This window comes from Acomys minous (assembly GCF_964271855.1).
Source record: "Acomys minous genome assembly, chromosome: 4".
In the NCBI taxonomy this organism is placed as follows: Eukaryota; Metazoa; Chordata; class Mammalia; order Rodentia; family Muridae; genus Acomys; species Acomys minous.
This window is the reverse complement of record NC_140486.1, coordinates 93841102-93856786: the sequence shown is the minus strand read 5'-3', so window position 1 is coordinate 93856786 and position 15685 is coordinate 93841102. Positions and strand designations below refer to the sequence as shown.

General features: G+C 39.9%; 1 long non-coding RNA gene across 2 annotated transcripts in view; it reads right to left on the bottom strand.

Moving 5' to 3' along the window:
* Positions 1 to 15685, bottom strand: part of LOC311596814 — a 140297-nt gene that overhangs the window by 101750 nt on the left and 22862 nt on the right. The window contains exon 5 of one of the 2 annotated variants that reach the window (XR_014778990.1): positions 14983 to 15034. The exons of the other annotated variant lie outside the window; for it this stretch is intronic. This is a non-coding gene — a long non-coding RNA (uncharacterized lncRNA). The remainder of the gene's footprint in view (positions 1 to 14982; positions 15035 to 15685) is intronic. 2 annotated transcript variants of the gene reach the window in all.

Below are 15685 nucleotides of genomic sequence, written 5' to 3'. Positions count from 1 at the left end.
CTGTGGTTACTACCAACTGAAAACATAGCAAAGTGTCTATGCCAAGGGTTTCTAAAGAGGAAAGAAAGGAAAAGCACGGAATCTCTAAGCATTAGTGTTTTCTGTGTGCTAATACTCTAGGTGCTATACAGTAAACGAAACCTGAAAAAATAGCTAAAGGTTACCACTAATTATTATAAATATTTCAAGGTGTGTGGGTAGGTATATTTTTAAAATATCATTGATATTGTCCTTGTTGGGTGATTATGCCAAAAATCTGTCCACAGCGTCATTCTCATAACCAATGTTATGAGACTGCCATAGATTTGAAAGACCATCTAACCAGATAAAGATGCATTTGATATTGTATTAAAACAAAACAAAAAACGAAAAAAAAAAAAAACCCAGTGTACTATGTAAGCAACCCTCTGTGTCAGCATCACTGCATTAAGCTACATTGTGTCTCACGGTTAGATCTGATGTTGAACCTCTGTAACACGTCCACACATGTAAAGCAGTACAACAGAGCTCTCTAAAGATGGTAAATTTGCTTACTTTAGTCTTATTTAACATCTTTGAAGTCACAGTCCCAGGTTTGAGAAAGCATCACTTTCTGCTTAAAGCCGGTAGAAATAAATAATAAAAAGTGCAACTCACCATGTGTAGGAAGGGTCCCCTTATGTTATTGATGTGTACATCTGCTGCTAACTGGATGGGGGAACAACAGAATCCAGTCTTCGTGATGAGACCATGTTGCCCACAGTAAAAATGAAATAAAAGGAAACTTCAATTTAACTGTCAAAGCATGATTTAGAATTAGGAGAGATGCACTCCTCTGGACCATGTGTCTTTAATGACACTAGATTATTTTTGACCAAAGATAATGGAATTTTTATTGGTTTGGCCTAATTAGTTCAGTCTGTCAGAGCGGTGAGGTACAAAGAGCAAGACCTTCAGCATTTTCCTAATTTTCTCAAGGAAGTGGATATTTCTCTTTTTGCTGACTACAGTGTTTATTTCACTAAAATATCTGCGTGGGAAGTGAATACAAATTAGAACACCATAACAACAATTGGGGCTACTCTTCCAGAAAGTTCCAAAAGCTTTGTAACTTGGTACATACTCAGAGGTAGCATTTGAATCTGCAATTTTACTCCCCACTGAAATCTGCCCATCAAAACTTCTCCTGGAAATTTATCATTTCTGGATTTCAATCTGTACATTAATCTAGTATTTAAAATGCTAGTTTGGTATTCTGGATTATGAATTATTTTCTAATTAAAAAACACATTTACTCTTTTTCTCATACATTACACCGCAACTTCAGTTTCTACTCACTCCTCTCAGTTCCTCCCCCTACCTACCCTCTCTCTCAGATCAACTTCCCTTCTGTTTTCCTTTAAAAGAAAAAAGAAAAAGAGCAGGCCTCCCAGGGATATCCACCAATCATGGCCTAACTAAGGTATGATAAGACTGGACACAAACCCTTATATCATGGCTGAATATGGCAACCCAGAAGGAGGAAAGGAATACCAAGTGGAGGCAGAAGAGTCAAAGACACCCTGACTGGCATTGCTGGGAGTCCCACAAGAACACCAAGCTGCACAACCATAAGGGACATGCAGAGGACCTAGCTCAGACCCACACAGGGCCTGTCATGTTTGTTACTTCAGTCTCTATGAGCTCCGATGAGCACTGCCTAGTTAATTCTCTGGACCCTATTCTTGCGATATCCTTGACCCCATCATCTCCTACAATCCTTCCTTCCTCTCTCCTGCTGGGTTCCCCTGGATCTACCTAGTGTTTGGCTGTGCGTCTCTGCATCTAAACAAGTCAGTTTCTGGATGATGCCCCTCTAGATTGGGCTAGGCAACAATCTGTAGAGTATAGAAGAATAACATTAATATTCATTTCATTGACTTTTTTTGTGCTGGTCTTATTTGTTTCTCTCCTGGGTCTCTGGCTTGTACTTTCCTCTGGTTTCTGGTAACTCAGGCAGTATCAGGCATGGGCTCCCTCTCATGACATGGGCCTCAAGTTATACCAGACATGGGTTGCCCATACCCACAATCTTTATGACACCATTGTCACAGCATGCCTTGCAGGCAGGACAGATTGTAGGTTGAAGGTTCTGTGGCTGGGTTGATGTCCCAGTCCTACTGCTGGGAGATTTGCCTGGTTATAGAAGATGGGCCAGTGCCTCATTACATTAAAGTAACTGTGTTACTCAATTCACATAAATATTGCTGACTTGTAAAACCCATTGGCCCACAGGAAGCAATAAATGTACAATCCATTCAGTTGATATCCCAAAGTGGTTTGGGAGTCAAGATAAGATCCTAGGAAATGTAGGTGTGTTGCTAGGCTTCAACCAGAAAGTCAAAGTCAACACAGGGAGAATGATAGTGCAATTGGTAAGTGAAAAAATATTACAAAATTTTCAAATAACAAAACAGAATATGATGCAATTGGAGAACATGTGTAGTTTGTCTAGGGATGTCTTAAAACTTACAGCAAAAGGATAGAAAGGAGAATTTCAAATAGGGGGCCAAGCATTTCAAATATCATGCTCACTATTGCTCTATGTACACAGATATGCCAAATTTCCTGGCTTCCAGGCAACATCTACGAACAGCATTGCCTTACCATTGATATCTCTCAGTGGGGGCAAAGACTTTTCCTGTGGAGGAAAAAATGCACTGTGATGGAAAAAGCAAAATAACATGTAACTGAAGAGGTTTAGGGGTTTGTTTTTGTTTTGTTTTGTGTATGTGTCCTGTCAAAGTCCAGCAAAATCTACCAAGAACACTCTCATCCTTATTAAAAAAATGTATCTGACTGCAGGTGACCAAGTGGATTTTTGTAAAGTCTAGGTAAAAAAAAATATTGGATGTTTTAGTTTATGTCCTTAGACTAGAAATCTCAATTATATTAAAATAATAAAAGTCAAAAAGTCCTTTATAATCTAATGTATGACTAACCAGCTGAAGGATAAGACTGTCTAGGAGTAGAGCAGGCATCTCAAATATTCATTAAGTTGTTCTTTAAAATATGTAGACCAGGGTTTGTGTATGCTTGGGGTTAGCACATACGCTATAGAAAATGAGAAAACATACTTTAGTGTTTACGTAAGTCATCATTAAGAGACACATGCAGCTACCTCGAATTCACACTGAGTGTGAATGATCAATAGAAGACACAGGGTAGGTAGGACCCACGCCAAGGGGGTTCCCTGGAACCAGGAAATGAAGTCTGGATAGAAGTGAGAATAAAGGACAAGGCAATGCTGGAAAGTAGAAACGGGACTACTAATGCTACCGAGATGCAGACACAAATGCATCAATATGAAGAGCTAACGACTAAGTAAGGTAAGGACGGATGTTGCAATAGAGTAGATAAACAAAACATGATGAAAGGCAGCCTGATGGACAGCAGAAACTGAACTATCAGGGCAACCGAGATGCAGACATGGATGTATAAAAGGAAGAGCTAATCATGAAGTGAGAATGAATGCTACCGTAGAATAGATAATCAAAGCATGAAAGCAGCTTGGAAGAAAGTAATATGTGTTGGAAAACTTAAGAAGATGTGAGTACACACTAAGGAAATAGGACTGTAAACCCATGCTTCTCAACCTTCCTAACCTTTTAATACAGTGCCTCATGTTCTGGTGACCCCCAACGATAAAAGTATTTTTGCTGCTATTTCATAACTTTAATTTTCTTACTCTTATGAATCCTGATGTAAATATCTGTTATGAAGATGTGTGACCTCTGTGAAAAGATGGTTCGATGCCCACCCCCTCCACAAAGGGGCTGTGACCCAGAGTTGAGAACCACTGCTGTTAACTGTATGCAGCCAAACTAAAATGAAGGTAGTGAACAAGAGGGAGGCGTCTACTATCCACATTCTTTGTACTATCAACAGTTATAACCGACTTGGCCACAGACAACCCCACAACAGTCTTTTAACCGACATTGAACCAGCCCTCTGCTGAGATCAGTCCCTGCGGTCACACCCCACTTTGCTTGGACTCCTTTTCTTCCTAGCAGGGAGGAAGCTGCCATTTTCTCCAGCTCCTTGCTTTGGGCCTCACCAGAATTGTCCTTATTGCTCCTGAGAGGGACACTATTCACCTGAGGCTCAGGAGCACTGGAGGCAGACAGTTTGGTTCCCCTTAAATAAAAATCAGGAGAGTGTACTTTGTAACCTCATATCAGACTTCTGTTGTTTCCAATCCTGTCCCTCCTGGTAAGGTTTTCTATGAAGCTTCTTGTCAGGTTATCAGTAAAGAAGGGGTCTCATGCATAAACTTCCTTCATTGTCTTGTACTGCCTGCAGAGCTGAAAGAATACTTCCCCTTGGTAGTTTAACATCTGAACTGAAAGGCCTACAGGCCACACAAGTCCCTGCTGTACTTAGACTCCAGCTTAGTTACAGATGGCAGTAATCAAATCCTGACATGGCACTTAGAGGGAAGACACATGACTGACACCTGGCATTCGCTTAAAGAAGTCATGGGGTTCAGAATACACTGACAAGCACAGCTTGGTGGTTTTGGTTTTGCTCTGTGGTGAAGCCATACTGCAGCCTGAATGTAGGGAGTTAGACTTATTTTTATGGTATTTTAAACAACGTTGTTTCTTCACCTCTATGTCCTTGCCTTTTACTGCCATCTTCACGGTGCTGCTGGTTCCCCAAACCACATCTTTATGAAGGTAATCTGGTCTGGATTTCCACCAAGTACCATGAGTTAAAGTCTCTCATTTGCAACACTGAGTTTCCACCATTTCAACTAAGTGTTATCTTGTATGGATTTTTCCCCTATCAACAGTTTTGTTTCTTGATTGATGATTTGTTCCACATTTATCTAGAAGTCTTAATATTTTAAATTGACAGTGTCTTTGACTTATATCTCAAATGGCACACATATTATGTATGCACATATTTTAACCTTATGTACATGCATAAATGTATGGATGGAGTAAGTGTGTATGTGGTATATGAATGAAAGCCCACATGTGAGCATGGGCTGCCTGTCCATGTATAGCTGTGGAATCCAAAGAAGGATATTGAATAGCTTCTCTAACACTCTAACCTATTTATTTTGAGACAGTGTCTCCCAGTGTGTCCAGAGCTAGGCCGGAAGCCAATAAGTCCCAATGAGTTCTGTCTGTGCCTTCCACATACTGGGCTTTTACGCATGAGTGGCTAGGCAAAGCTTTTTACATCAATGAACACAGATCCTCATGTTTGCATAGTAAACACTCATACCCACTGATCGTCCTTTCCTTTTATGTATGTATTCCATCTCCATATATTTACTATATATCCATATATGTTATATACGCATTATCTATATGACTATATAGCCTACATTTGCTTCTCGTTTCACAGTTTGTGCACTTTAAAAATAAAAATAAAAAGCCCTTCACAATGTAGATTATATTTCTGCCGCTCTTCAGCATCTTATGTGCTTCTGGTATTGAAAACAGGCTCTGCAGAGCGATTAGAACATGAATACATCCCTATGATGGCTTCCATGAGTTGGCCTTTAAACAGGCTAAGATCATCATAAAATGTAAGCATTTGGATTAGTCTGAACCTCCACATAAGTACAATTACTAGAAAATGCAGGATTGCAGAGTTACTATGAGCAATGAGAAATGTGGTCATATAACCACAGAGGCTGACAAGTTCCTAGGTAGCTTTTGTCATGAGACCATGTCATCCCACCTACATGCTATCAGGCTAGTGACATAGCAGGAAACTCCCTCTGACCTGTCCTATGTGTCTTTCAGTTGCTTGGAGGTGCCCATAAACACAAAGGCTCCTCCCCATAGTCTAGCAAACCAAATGTTAAGCTTACCCAGAAATACTCCCACTTTGTGTCCTTCGCATGTCCTGACATGTGAGATGAAGATGCTGATTCTGGTCTCAGATGAAGAGTGGTCCATAGACTTAGAATTTCAAACCATTGACAGGCATCATGTCACTCAATATTTCAAATACATTTCTTGACATGTTTAATTCTGAAACAGGCAGACTTACAAATCACACTCACACTTATTGCTGTATTCACTTCTCCTCCCTGTGGGTATTTTTAATTTTATTAAAAAGAAAAGTCAGAAGGAGAGGGCAGTGGAATAAGTGGTAAGAAGTTGAAGGGAGCACCATGTGGGGAATGGACGGAGGCCAGCAAATGGAGTTGGGAGAGAGAGGACACTGAAAGGTGGGTGAAAACAAAGGAGAAGGACAGATGGAAATGTCTGTGTGCCTACCACAACGCAATTAGAAACTTTAAAGTGCAAATATCAATAAAAAAGTAGAGATTGCCCTAATTTTTCAGTAAGCACATTAGATGTGCACAGAGACCTTCTGCACACGAGCTCTAGATACAAGGCGGACAAAGGTCAACAGGGAACAATTAGTTGCAAGCAAATATATTTCATCATAGCAGTGTGTGGCCAAGAAAACAGAAGAAACTGTCTCATTTGGTCCTCTGTTAAATGTTATTTTTAATTTAATTTAACTGAAAGCCATATTGGCTAATGAATTAAAGTCATACTGAGGGACATTCAAATTGTGCTTTGTCAGGTCTGATTCAACTATGTTCTTTAATGTTGCTCCCAAAGATTGAACTTTTATTAAAATTTATATGGGGCTAATTGCAAATTTACATGAATTGGGGTATAACAGTGTATCTTCGTCGGTGTTCTACTACTGTGAAGAGACATCATGGCCATAGAAATTCTCATAAAAGAAAGCATTTAATTGGGCCTGGCTGGCAGCTTCAGAGGTTTAGTCAATCTTCTGCAAGGTGTGGAGAAGGGCAGCATGCAGGCAGATATGGAAGAAGAGAGAAAGAGACACTGGGCCTGGCTTGACCATACGAAAACCCAAAGCCCATGCACTAGTGACACACTTCCCTTTACAATGCCACACATATCCTAGTCCTTGTCAAGTGGCATCAAGTGTTCAAACAAATGGGCCCACAGACACCGTTCCTATACAAACAACCACAAACTGACAACGCCCTGTACCCATCACTTAGATTCTAAAATATGTATGTCTTGAGTAACTAGAAAAATAACACATTGATTCTATTTAGATTTTTGTCGTTTTTTTTCGTAACCATATTCAAAATCACACACTTGTTTGTTTACTTGTGTAATTGTATTGTATATATGGATCTGTAAAATTATTATGTCACAAGACTTTTGATTTTTCTGTTTTTAAGATAACAAATGATGACCCTAGCAAGTCAGTTATTAAAAGGGGATTTGAAATTTTAACCACGGAAGGGAATAAAAAGAGACAAAAGAGTAGAACTCGAGAAAGCATAGTTATAGCGTGAAGCATGACCAAGATCTTCATTGACCCATCCTTCCACACATCCCCTTTTAGCAGCCACTAACATATAAACGGTGTCATTCTTTGACTAGTGTCAGTGATGTACAACTTCGTTGTCACCATTTCTTTATCAGCACATAGAACCCTGGACCAGATACAATCACTAAGCAACAAAGGGCGTGTCCTTCGGCTCCATTAGCCAAGCAGCACTTCTGAGTTATCACCTTATATTTGCTCCAACGTACTTTGCCACGGACTAAAGTCAAGTCAATCCTAGGTTTCCTTTCATTTTTTTTTCATGTGTACACATCTGTGTTTGTGGGCGCGAGTGTCAGCCGAGGCCAGGAGATGGCATCAAATCCCCAGAAGCTGGAGTTACTGGTGGTTACAGGCCACCTGACAAGGAGTGTGAGACCAGAACTCCGGGGCTACTGGAAAAGCCATGCATGCTCTCACAGCTACCTCTTCATCCCATGATCTGAGTTTGAAATCGTGCTCTGCAGGTGTGAATGAGGATGCTATGCCATACCTCTCAGCCCCTCAGATTCCTGAGCTACGACACTGATTGATTTTGTTTAATAACTATTCAAATCATGGAAAATGTGTGAAAGTGTTTAATGTATCAATGTATCTTGTATGTAGTATCCATTTGTCTTTTTCCTACCATCCTGCACTTGCCTTTCCTTCATCATTCAGACATACTTCATGCATGCCTAGCTCAGGAAACAGGATAGTCCTGTCTGGCTTGCTCCTCTAATGCAGAACTGTGGACTTGCCTTCCCACCCCCCTGCCCCAGTTCCATTTTCAGTAACAGTTTAATTTTCTTTGTGAGGCGTTATTCCACTAACATCTATCTCCTGCATCAGTTATAGGATTGCTCTTGAATGTATGCCATTACCAGGATTTTCATAAAATAGCCTCCTTAAAATAATGACACATTTAAAAACCTGATTAAGTGAATGGGAAGACTGATTGTGGGGATGCAAGGTTATCATATCAGCAGGCTGAAGTATGTAATGGATCCTTAGTTAAAGGGTATCTGAGGCAGTATAGCAAGACTCTGGAGAGAGAGAGAGAGAGAGAGAGAGAGAGAGAGAGAGAGAGAGAGAGAGAGAGAGAGAGACAGACAGACAGACAGACAGACAGACAGACAGACAGACAGACACAGAGAGATACAGAGACACAGAGAGATACAGAGACACAGAGGGATACAGAGACACAGAGAAAAAGACAGAGACAGATAAAAACAGGAAGACAGTGATACACAGAGACAGATACAGACAAAAGTTTTGAACAAAAGACACAAACTTACATTAACATCTCTGAGGTGTTTAGGAGAAGGTATATCAACCAAAATATCATATCTGAGTGATAAAATTGATAAAGACTTTTTTGCTAGCAAAGAGGCCAAGAATAGAAATTATTTACAATTAAGAACACTTTTTAAGTCAAAACAAATTGGGCTATATAAGCAAAAATAAGCAATAGCTAGCCAGTGCAAACACAGATACACAGAAAAGAAGGCTGGAAATACACTTTGAATTTGGGGGCTTATAGCTACATCTTATCAACATGTACATCTTTCATGAAGTGAAAGTAATTTAAGATGATTAAAACAAAAATCTTTGTATAATCCCCTCCCCTTGGCTATGGGTGAGCCTTGCCATTTGCTTCTAGGTGAAATGATTTGCACAGTTGACTGCTATCATTAATCAGCTGATACTCATTCCATTAAAAGGACTCTCACTTACATCAGCAAGAAGCAGTCAAGCTTTCTCAGAGGTAGTGCCTGGCAGGCATGGGTACACTCTCAGCTTGTATGTTTGGCTATGCAAGCTGCTATGTAGACTGTGAGATAGCTCACCATGAGTGACTCAGTCTTCAGGCCCTAAAATGGTATGCAAATCAGTGTGAGAAAATTCATTCTTTAAAATCTGTGAACCTGCCATTGCTTTACTTGTCAGATAGGTCAAACATCCCTAAGTTTACATGGTTTCATCTGTATAGAAAGTGAATTCTAACTAACATGGTAGACATAGGCAATGCATGCTAGTTGTTTGTTGCTGTCTGAAATGGCTCCTCCTGTGGTGCCTCTGAATTCTGATGCCCAGGCACAACTACCTGGGCTTTCTGCTCAGGGCTAAGTGGGTGCAAGTATGTGCAAGGTAGGCTGAGCTCTTCATATTGAGGTAGGTCAAGTTCTTCTCCATCTCATGTGAGTGTGTACATGAGTATCAGTTCTTTTGCTCATTTTACTTTCTTTTTTTCCAAAATACAACCACTTTATTTGTATTAATTCACGAAACACTATCCAATAGTTTTAAAGAGGCCAAGCACTTGCTCAGCCACCAACACGTCAAGCCTCAGTAGACATCTGTAGTTAGAAGTCTCTCATGGCCATTCTGAAGCAACGGAGCATTAGAAACAGGATCTATGACTGAGGGGGACCTCCTCCCCCATTATATGGTCATAGGCTATCAAGTCTCATCTTGGTAGCCTGCTTATTCTTTTTTGAGTGCCACCAGGCCTCCCCACCTGGGGGGCGTGGTCAAATATGGAGCACCAGAGTTCATGTCAAAGTCAATCCCCGCTCTCCACATAACTGTAGAGAATGTAATGTCCATTCGGTAGGTATTTTAAAGTTTTTATTGGTCAAATATGGGGTACCAGAGTTCATGTCAGAGTCAGTCCCCACTCTCCACATAACTGTAGAGAATGTCCTGTCCATTGGGTAGATCAGAGTAGGTTGAAAGTGGGAGGGAGGGAGGAATGAGAAGATACAAGTGATGGGATAACAACTGAGTTGTAATCTAAATAAATTAATAAAATTAAAATTAAAAAAGAGTTTACTCTGGTAGAATAAAGACTGCAAAATGCACTTGTGGATCAAATTTATACTAAACTTGATTTTATTTTGACTATTTTGCCTTTAACTCATTCTCCTACTGGGCTCATTATCCAAAGGTAAGAAAGTATTATGGTATGGATTTTCTTAACACATAAACAAAGTAAAATATTGAAGATGTACATAGAAAAAAAACAGGGTCTACACTTGTACTATCAGTTATGTAAAGCCAATTTGCAGTTCTTCAGTTTGAATTTCTAGATTGGGTTAATCCTTTTGCAATTCTGCACTGCCGCAGCACCTCTGACAACACTCTGGTTCTGGCTACACTCCAGAAACTGCTTGATCTCAAGAGAGCAAGGCCCACGGGACTGCTGGTCCAGCAGCTGGGATCCCTGAGGCTCCTGGTAAGTGGTGTTAGGCTTTGCCAGCTCAGCGTTACCACCTCACTGATGTCTCCAGTGATGGCATGACCCAAGGTGTACTCCACTGCAGAGTCCACAGCCACACAGGCTGCAGTGGTTGCCATCTGGGCCATCAGGCCTGGCTGCCAGGGTGCAGCGGCAGGTGAGCTAACTGCAGATGTGCAGCTGCTGCTGGAGGCTGAGCTACAGGTGCTCTTCTGGGAGCAGCCCTCATCTGAGGGGCCCAGCTGGCCAGAGGGCCACCCAGGAGGTGAGGCTTAGGCTTCCACACAGCATCCCATGTGCTAGTAGCATCCGTCTCCAGAGACGACAAACTGCCTTATTTTATTATCTTAATAAAAGATTAACTTTGTCTGACTATAATACATAATGTTGTGTTTCATACCCTGTAAATAGCATTAATTAATGGGAAAATTAAGATAATTTGAAGAGGTTAATTATTTGCTGTGTAATGACATTAAATAATAATAAAGGTACTAATAAAGCTAATTTGACCATTTTACAAAGTACATAAGGCTATTGAGACAGTTTAATGGGTTAAGATGCTTGTCATTAAGCCAAGTGACTTGAGTTTGATCTGTAGGACTTTTCATGGCAGAAAGAGAGAAATGACTTGCACAAGTTTGTCTCCTGAACTTCATACATATTATGTGCCCTGTGCAGGTTATCTCAAGATTTAAATAGTTAAATCTACTGAAATATTATAATGTGAAAATAAATAACTATAACAACACATTTATTCTTCTTTGTAAGATGGTCAGGAACACACACCTCAACAATTTAACTTTACCTGACCCTCTTATATGATTACCAAAAAAAAAAAAAGCAAATTTGCTACAGCTGAAAAGTAGTTTAAAAACTGAACTGGTGGCTACTTACGAGATGTCACGTGCTTCACTGACCCTTTGTACAGAGACAATGAGCTTTTATAACAAACTCTCATGTATTGAATTTCAATTCAAAGTTTGTGTGAACAAGGGAATATATAAGAAAATATATTTAAGCATCTGGCAGAAAAATACCAATAATTATGATGTTTCAAGTCAATTTGTTTCTTTCTGAGACTTCCTTTGAAAGTATATATGAAACACGTATAAAGGAACCTGATTGCTTCCTGAGGGTAAACAGTTCTCAATGGTAGGAGTGATTTGCTTTTGATTTCTTTTTAGGTGAGTATTCAGAAAGATACTCAAATGTGAAACAAATTTAATTGTGAAAAAAAGCTGCGCAAATATTATGAAAACGTCAATCAGTTTTATGTGGAGGCTGAAAATATTCTCTTGTTTCAGAAAAAAATGCTGGAAACAACTTTCACCATTTCACTTCATTTTATTCCATCTTTCCCTCATTCATTCATTCATTCATTCATTCATTCATTCCATATCAATAAATATTTACTGAGTCCCTACTATGCTCCAGGAGACTTCAGATAGAGTAACCACAACTGTCAAATCTTTGTAACCCTCTAGTGTAGTTTTCATTCAACTGGGAAAAATGATTTAAAAAAACAATAAATATATGACATTTTAACTAAAGAGTAAAAGAAAAAGAGCAGCTCAGCATGGTGAGGTGAAGAGAGATTATAGTTTATTCACTGGAGAATATGCTGGAGATGTATTGAAGGGCACAGGCAAAGCAAAAATCACACTTTTGCTGGTACCAGGGATGCTGACTCCGCCTCCACCATCACACTGCCCAGCTTCTCCGTCTGTCCTTTGTTCATTCTAACTATAGTAAAACTTAGACTGACAGAAGACCAAAATCAACATGTAACTAGGAATGTGAAGATCCTAAGAGTTTCTGTAACTAAGGGCAGTGCAATAGAGGGGCCCTTTTGAGATGCCTTCCTGAGGTCAGGGTAAAGGACAGGACACAATGCCTGTTCTGAGAAGTTCACCTTACATTAGCCATTTCAATAGCCTAGTGAGGAAGTACTACTGGGGCTTATCTGGGCATCAGGAACAAGGAGAGGGAAGATAAAGTATAGTTAATAATTGTTGTAATCCCAGTGATAATATGGGAAACGAAGTAATGAGGATCCCCCCAAAAGCTCAGTGTGTGCAGCAGTGACTACAGTAGGAAGAGGGCTGGGCACTCAAGGTGCCCTCTCACCTTCACATGGCTCCTTGGCTAACAGATGCCCTCTCACCTACACACACACACACACACACACACACACACACACACACACTCACATACACACACATGCACACACACACACACACACACACACACACACACACACACGGAAACATTCATGCACATGCACACACAGAGCCCCTTTTATTTAATATTTTAAAACACAGTGCTTCCTAATCATGTTTTTCTCTCTCCTAACTCCCTTCTTCCTTCCTACCTATCCAGCTTCACTTTCTTCTAGCTCTTTAAAAAGGTAAACAAACAACAAAAGAGCAAAACTTAAAACCAACCAAACACACAACAATAGGAAAAGAAGATACCAAAAGAAAACAGAATGAAACAAAAAGCCCACAAAATAGTAAAATAAATAAATAATAAAACAGTTTTGTTTTGTATTGGCCTGCGTTGGAGCGTAGTTGACATACCCTGTGAGATTCAATGGAAGAAAACTGATTTTCCCTATGTCAGTGGCATCAATTGCCAATAGCTTCTTGGTTAGGAGAGGGACCCAGTGCCTACTTCTCTCACTCAATTCTGGGACAGCATCTTCCTTGGACATAGGTAAGTCTTATGCTTACTGCCACAATCTCTGTGAGTTCTTACATGCACCATTCCTGCTGGGTCTGGAAGACACTGGTTCCCTGGAGTCATCCATCACCTTTGGCTCTTACAATATTTTCACCTCCTCTTTCTGACAAGTTCCTTAGCCTTGAGAGAAAGAGATTGACTCCTACAAGTAGAACATTATGATAGGCAGATTTGGGCCCAGGGGTCCCGCTCAAACTAAGGCACCAGCCAAGGACAATACAGGCGGTAAACCTTAAACCCCTACCCAGATCTAGCCAATGGACAGAACACTCTCCCCAGTAGAGTGGAGAGTGGGATATTACTTTCTCACATACTCTGGTGCCTCACCTTTGACTATGTCCCCTGGAGGGGGAGACCTGGTGGCACTCAGAGGAAGGACAGCGGGTTACCAAGAAGAGACTTGATACCCTATGAACATATACAGGGGGAGGTAATCCCCCTCAGGAACAGTCATAGGGGAGGGGAATAAGGGAAAAATGGGAGGGAGGGAAGAATGGGAGGATACAAGGGATGGGATAACCATTGAGATGTAACAAGAATAAATTAATAAAGGAGAAAAAAGTAGAAAAATAAATAAATAAAAATAAAATAAAATTCTTCAGGTAAAAAAAAAAGTAAAAAGAAAGCCAACAGAAAATAATGATAAGTATCAGTTTGTGTTTTGGGATTTTTACTGATAATATTGCATGTGGCAATATTTAATTTAAAGAGAATGAAAATAATACGTTCCCTTCATATTTGAGCTCTCTTTCCATAGCTCTTTTCATGTGTTTTTGGAATGTACAAATAAACCATTTTCTCAGTTTCCGACTATCCTTCATTGTCCTAAGGTCTATTAGATGGGGTATCTTTTGTTTCTAACATTAAAGAAATGATAGATTGGATATACAGGTTATTGTATGTGTTCTTTGCTACTTGACAGCCCAATGTCACAGAGACAGTTTTCTGATGTTAAAAAAAAAATGTACCCATTTAAAGCTGGGATTGCGTTCATCATTGGTGACATAGTTGGCAGTGGAGTGTGACAGGCCGCTGTTAACTCTGGCAACTTGTCATGTACCAGATGTTTTGTCACAACTTGAAGAGTCCAGAGGCAAATTCAGAGCTGACATAATTAAATGATAAAGAAATAGACTCATAAAAAAGAACACCTCAAAAATAGAGACCTTCAAGTTTCAATGATCAATAAATATGGCTCCTTCTCATGGGTAAGTAGTCCTCAGAGACTAGAGAGTCATTTCCCTTCAGTACGGACAAAGAAAACAAAACATTGCAGTTCTACATGCAGCCTATAGACTGAATGTTGACAAAATCCCATGGGTGATAAGCACATTGCTTCTTTACTCTAAAAAAATTCTCTAGAAGAGCCATCACAAGATTTTTACTAGGATATTGTTCAAAATAAAATTTCCCAAGGAAAACACCCAAATTTCTGTAGTCACAACATCAGATCTCTTAACTCTAACAATGGTACTGTTGACGCAGCCAGCACTGGACCGAAGTACAGAAGGTCAAGATGTACCCTTTAACCTTGCACTTCCAACGAATGTAAGTTTCATAACCTTAGAGGATATGGACTTGTTTTCTTAGTTTTGTCTCTGTAACCCTTTTAAAGCTCTAATGAAATCTGGTCCATTTGTTAGGGCACTCACGGATTCTCAGTCTCTGATTCTGCTGGTTTAGAATGGGAACCATACTTGGCAGCTGTTAAGAGAATCAGAAAACATTGATAAAATTGCTGGCATCACTCAAAGACATTTCTCCTTTGATATGGGGATTCCAGAAGACCATGCAACCATCCACTGGTGGAGTAATAGTTGCAGTGAGATTTGTGGTAAAATGTTTATTTTTTTTTAATCTAGATTCAACAGTGCTATCCTAGTGTAGTATACTAGCATGACTTATTAGGGATGCTGAACTCATGGGCCCAGGCCATGACCAGCCACACTAGAAACCGTTCTTTAGAAGATTTAAGGCTCAAGACAGTGTGAGTTGGGGGGCACAAAGAAAAGGAAGAAGAAGCATTAGACAAAGGCATGAAGCCAAGACATGGGTGCATAGATCCAAGCTCTTAAGTGAATTCAAATAAGATCCTTCCACTGTAGCTGTGTGACTTCATGAATGCATGCTAGGCTGTAGTTGTATTGTTCGCAGAATATAGACAACATACCACCTCTTATGTAAGGTTAAAGAGCAGGACTTTTGTAGGGTTACAAATAGAATTAGCAAGAAAGACTATAATAAATATCCCTGGTGATTTATAAAGTTTCTGGATCTTACTGTCATCAACCACCATCACTGTTACTCTGATCTTTTATCATCTTTAGCTTCAGAAACCATTTGCTATATAAACTC